We start from the raw sequence: 6220 nt of genomic DNA on the forward strand, positions 1-6220 counted from the left end.
GAATATACAACCAATAAAGAATAAAAACAATAAAATAAAAAGGAGACAAAAATAAAAGAGTAATATGTACATACAAAATACGAACTTCCCCAAACCAGCTAGAAAACTGGGCAAGTGAGTAGACCAGTAGCTACTCATCAGCCTCGTCGTCATGGACGTCCTCCACCGTGAACTCTGAATCCTCCTCCTCCTCAGCAGGCTCCGGGTACCCCTCAGCTGGGTACCGGTAAAAGGAAGGGTGTGGCCAACCCTCTGGGATCGGACGGTGTCGACTTAAGTGGTACTCGTATAGAGGGAACAAAGTCAAGGCTATGTCCCGCTCCATACGAGCCTGTCTCTCTGCAATCTCAACTAACAAACCGTCACGACGCCCTTGGTCCATGACCGAGGACGCCTCAAAGGGTGGTGGAGGTACAAAGTTAGCCGGTAGGACCGGCTGTGCCTGTGTCTGGTCGCTGGGTGCAGGAGTAGGAGTGGGAGTAGGGGTCGGAATGGGAGTAGCCGTGGAAGGCTGGACACTCCCAGAAGGTGTGGACCCCTCTCCAGTCTCATGTCTACGCCGCTTCCTAGCGGCGGGTAAAGTGGGAGGTGGTCGGAGTGGAAGGTGGTAGTCAGGTAGAGGTGGTAGTCGGTCGCCCCTAGCGACAATAGGCAAAGGGGCTAGACGGGGGAGAGTGTCACAAGGTAGGTCCACAGACAAGGAATCGTTTATCTTCCATGTCTGGTAGTCTGTGGTCAGCCAATGCTGAGAGTGCATGGCATCCAGACTCAGATACCTCTCTCCCTCGAGGTACTGCAAATCACGAGGCCAGACGGGGAAAAGGGAACGGGCAAGAATGGTGGCTATGCCACCGCATGCAATAGATCCCGTGACCTTCGCCCCCCGGGCCTGGAAGTACTGGGAGGTCAAATAAGCAATATTGAGGGTAAAAGGACCCTCGCAGTCAATGTTCAGGTAGCCGCCTAAGATGGAGAGCTCATTGTTGTTGATGTTGTTTGGCTCCTTTCGGCCAAAAATGGTGCTCTCCATCAATCTAAAAAAGTAACGCGCAGGGGGAAGGTGGACATGTGCGAGCTTTCGCTCGGGAAAGGTGGTCTGGGCCAAGATCCACCAAAGCTAACGAATGACCCTCCTAGGGGCGGTAGCGTCGCCCGTAGAGGAGAGTCCAAGTCTGCTACCAAACTCCCCCAAAGTCATCGAAAAAGTCCGGTTGAACAACCGGAAAGACACAAAAGAACTAGTGGGGGCAACGTCGTGTGCACCGCAGGAGAAGGTAAAGGAGCTGAGGAACTCAAGACTCAGCTCCAGAAAGGTACGGCCACGCATAATAATGAGTCCGGTCATCCCCGTGCCCCATAAAAGCTCACAAACTGACTCGTAGATGCCGAGTCTCTCAAGTGCCGGTTTATCTAAAAACCGGAAAGGTACAAACTCACAGCCTAGGAGGTGATAAAACCTCTTACGGTGTACACCGTTAATGAAAATTACCTGCGGATAGTCGGGGTGAGAGTCGAGGGAGTCGTCCCCTCGGACAGTGAACGTGCCAGAAGGAGCAGCTGAAGTAGAAGGAGCAGCAGAAGTAGAGGTAGCAGGAACTGGTGTAGCACGAGAACGTCCGCGACCTCGGCTCCGGCCTTTAGAACCCGAAGTAGAAGCCCGTCCAGTGACGGTGCGAGGAACTAGGGCCGCTCTAAAGGCAAAATGTAATTGCGGTGAGTCTCGCACGGGTGTGAAAACAAATGGTGGAGTAGAGGATGTGGCTGTGTGGCCACCATCAAGAAGAAGAAAGACTAGCAGCGATGCTAGCGGTGGTGGTGGCCGAATCGAAGTGGCAGCCGAACAGAGCTAACGATGCTAACGGTGCTAGCGTAAAGACAAGATGCGGCGGCTGAAACTAAGAACACAGAAGTGCTGGCCGGTGCGGAGACGGTAGTAACAGCAGGGACTACCGTCTCAGACAGAGACAAGGACGGACTAGCAGAAGAGCTCGATGAAGGCATTGAGCTAGAATCCATCCTGAATAAATAGGGCAGGGGAATTGATAAGAAATCAGCGGCTAAACAGCATGAAAACAGCATGACAATTCCCAAACAGTCGAAAAAAATCGACTGCAGCCCTAAAATTCCCAAAATTCCTCAAAAATTCGAATGTCAGCGGGTAAACAGCGAGAGAGGCGGGGTAGCAAGCATCAACAGTAGTAATTAAGCAACATATGAAGTTGACTAAACATATGACAGCAGCAAAAACCAAGTTTTATAGTCGAAAACCAGGTTTCAGTTGAAAATTTCGACTGTAAAGACCCCTAAACGCAAATTTCGCGCAAAATTCGAATTAAGCATGTAATAAACAATGAGGCATGGGAATTAAGCATCAGGTAGTGTAAATTAAACAGGGAAACGAAGTTTTAGTCGAAAATTTCGACCAAAAACTGAAATCGAGACCCAAATTCCTAATACACCTCCTAAAAGGCATAATTAATGGAATTAAAATGCAATAAGGTGTAGGAATTACTTACTTGATGCTAGAGATCCTACAAAGAAGAATTAATTGACAAGAAATAAGCAAATTAAGCGATTTTTGAACGAAAACCGCGGAACCCTAATTCCTTCAATAAACCGAGTAAAGCAACACGAATGAAGGGGAAAGTACATGGCTTTTGTCAATTAATTAACAATGAACGCAATGTAGGTGACGGATTTGGTAAAAGGGCAAGAAAAATGAGGGATTTGGGGTTGTTTTTAATCGCAAATAGGAAGGTTAGTCGAAAAATTGGGGAAAAATGAATTAAGAATCAAAAGAAAAGAAGTTAAAGGAAACTCCCTGCGTGTCGATTCCCATTTTACTCGATCGAGTGGTTTAGAACTGCTCGATCGAGGACTTTAATAATACATCTACTCGATCGAGTTGAAATTTACTCGATCGAGAACTCCCCATTTCTGCTTTACTCGATCGACTCGTATGGGATTACTCGATCGAACAGAATCCACTCGACCGAGCTCTTTTTCTCGTGTAAGCTCCTGAATTCATCATTCTTCCTTTAAACTTGTGTAAAATTCCCCAAACCTGCATAGAAACACTCTCAAAAATATCCCAAAATACCAAATACGCAAAGTAACAGTCTATAGCCTCTATCTATACTAAAAAAAATGTCTAAATTCTAATTGTCCTAATTAAAAGCAATAAAAGAAATTCAACGAAAAATTTAAAATTGTTTATACAAGATGGTACATGGGGCATTTCCCCGCTCACTTCCCAAAGCAATTCAGTAGCCCCTCGGAGGGCTCCTGACTGGAGGACGTCACCTCAGCAACATTGATCGTCCTCTTCAGCTTCCATGAGCTTGAACTTGAATCGTTAGGAGGAGAATAGTTCACATCCACATATGCTCGAACTTTTCTCACCCTTGCTCCTTTCTCACCGGCTGTAACACTGTCTCTCCCAACTTGACTGACATTAATTGCACAATGCCCTTTGACAGCATCACTCGATTGAGTAGAAAATTCACTCGATCGAGCAGTTGGCTTTTCCTATTCACTCGATCGAGTAGAAATTCTAATCGATCGAGCACTTTCTTCATCATATCTACTCGATCGACCTCCAGAAACTAGTCGATCGAGTACTTTCTTAGCCGTCAGCTCATTTCCTTTGTTAGAACACTGTTCATCAGCTATTATTTCCTTCCTCGTGTCTGATTTCAACACTTCCGGTCCCTCATATGAACGACCGCTTCTCAAATTAATTAAATTTACCGTCTCATGTGGATTTTTGTCAGTTTGTGACGGTAAATGACCCGGTTTCCTTGCAGATTGGTTCGCGGCTAACTGGGCAACTTGAGTTTCAAGTGCCTTGATAGAAGCATCTTTTTGTTAGTCGCATAACTTCCACTGCTTTGTCAAAGACTGCAACATAGTCTTCAACTCACCTATCTCACTTACCCCACCAGAAGACGAGGCACCTTGATTAGGTATAGGAAAGGAAGGAGTCTTCTGAAAGCCTTGTTGAGTCTTATGTGGAGGGACATATGACTGCTGCTGGTGTGGAGGAGAGGTAGGATTGAGCACATTTTGACTTGTCCACCTCAAATTGCGATGGAATGCCCCTTGATTATTATAATAGGAACCCCCTCCTTGCCTGTATTGTTAAAAGGCAAGGACATGTTCCTTCTCTGTAAGACAGCCACCAGTAGTATGGCTGTCGTTGCTACCACACCTCTCACATGTGACGATCTCCCCTTCAGTAAGCACATGGACCGTCTGAGGCTCCCCAGCAGAATGTAACTCCAACTTGTCAAATCTAGCATTCATGGCTTCCAGCTGAGCCACAACTTGCTTACCGACTGCATGATTTGTTCTAATATCATCCCTTGGGTTTCCATATTCAGCACTGTGGTTCGCCATTTCTTCAATAGGGGCTCATCCCTTATCATCGTCGGTATTCTCTTGGAATCTCCCATTAGATGACGCATCAAGTATGGCTCTGTGATCATCATACAACCCATTGTCGAAATGTTTGGAAAGAAACCACGGGTCAAAACCATGGTGAGGAAGAGACCTCACCAACTTTTTAAAACGGGACCATGCTTCATAGAAAGTCTCAGCAGGTCTCTGCTTGAAACTCGTAATCTTTGCCCTCAGCTGATTGGTGCGCTTTAGAGAGAAATATCTCTTCTAAAAAGCAAGAGCAAGGGTCTCCCAGTTGGTAACCCCCGCGTCCGTACGGTCCAAATCACTCAGCCACTCCTTGGCTGCATCAGTCAAAGAAAAAGGAAACAAAACTTCCTTAATCTTGTCTTGAGTTACTCCCTTTGTGGCTGGGATAGTAGAACAATAGTCCGTAAAGACCTCCATATGCTTCCTCGGGTGTTCACCTGCCACACCTCTATAGAGATTTCTCTCCACCAGATTGATATAGGAAGGACGGATGTCAAATGTATTCACATCCTCAGTTTGGAGATTGAAACCTTTAGGAATATACGATGCTTTAGGCTCCGAGTGACTAGCAATGTTCGGCATCTTTACTGGTTGATTGGCAGAAATAGGAATGTCTTCTTCTGAAGACTGGTCTTCTGCGAAAAGAGAATGATGTAGCTCTGGCTCGAAATTACTAAAGCTTCCTTTCGTGATTTTCTCTGCAGACGGAGTCTATGCCTGAATAGTCTCTCTGGCTCTGAATCAACTGAAACTAACTCAAACCTGTCTGACTTGGGCATAAACAACACTGAAAGAAAATAAATAAGAACTGCCTCAAGGAATAAAAATTCCCTGAGACGGATAAAATAAACGAAATAAAGACAGATAGGGCAATTGCCTCCCCGGCAACGGCGCCAAAATTTGATACGTCTGTCGTGTACCTATCAAAAATAAACTAACTAAACTAACTATATAGCTAGGGAAGTCAGGTCGATCTCCTCAAGGAGGCAAGATATCTGTAGAAGTCCGTCTATTTGGTCACAAATGAGGGGTTGTTTAAATTGGTTTTCTAACTAAAAGCTTAAAGGAAAGAGAAGCAGAGATAGAGCAGTAAAGGCAGGAAATAGAATTAAACTATCAGATAGAGAAGGGTCATGTCAGGATTTCGGTTCACTATGGTAGTCCAGTGACTCAACTGTAAACAACTTAGACAAACTAATGCGAGACGGATATGGAAAGGTCCTTCCGATCCACTTTCTACCCTAAACTTCCACTAACTTAACTTCCGTCCTCGTCAGGGTAGTCTACTGTTCATAGCAGGCCTATTTAGTCCAATCTTCCGATCCAGGATTAATTTTAGCCAGATTAAAGGGATGACTCAGAAGCGTGCACTCAACTAAGTCGGTAAAAATACAGTTAAATTGCTATGGTGACAGAGTCTCACAATCAACTCATCTAAACTATTTACTACATAGTCACATTCCTACCATAGATCCCCTAATCCCAACATGAATTAGATTTAGCTACTCATATCGCTATTAATATTATCAAAACTAACAACAAACAATGAACTAACCATAAACATAATGAAATAAATAATAAAGTGCATAAAAGAGAATTAGGGCAGAAAATAAATGAAGCAAAACAAGTAATTAAAGCAATCGAAATAAAGATTATTATTAAGAAAGGAGAAAGAGATTACAATCATGCGAATCCGGCGTAAAGAACGACAAAATTCGAGCGAATTAACCCCGGAAGCAAAGTTACAGGTAAGAATGAAAATGATAGATGAAAACTGAGTAAAAGTGTC

At 44.6% G+C, this 6220-nt stretch overlaps 1 non-coding gene across 1 annotated transcript; it reads left to right on the forward strand.

The window, feature by feature from the left end:
* The first annotated feature begins 4531 nt into the window (after nt 1-4531).
* On the forward strand, nt 4532-4637 carry LOC141645249 (small nucleolar RNA R71). The gene has a single exon (XR_012544832.1). It is a non-coding gene; the product is annotated as a small nucleolar RNA R71 (small nucleolar RNA).
* Nucleotides 4638-6220: the final 1583 nt, after the last annotated feature.

The sequence above is a fragment of the Silene latifolia genome, chromosome 2 (genome assembly GCF_048544455.1).
Source record: "Silene latifolia isolate original U9 population chromosome 2, ASM4854445v1, whole genome shotgun sequence".
Lineage (NCBI taxonomy): Eukaryota > Viridiplantae > Streptophyta > Magnoliopsida > Caryophyllales > Caryophyllaceae > Silene > Silene latifolia.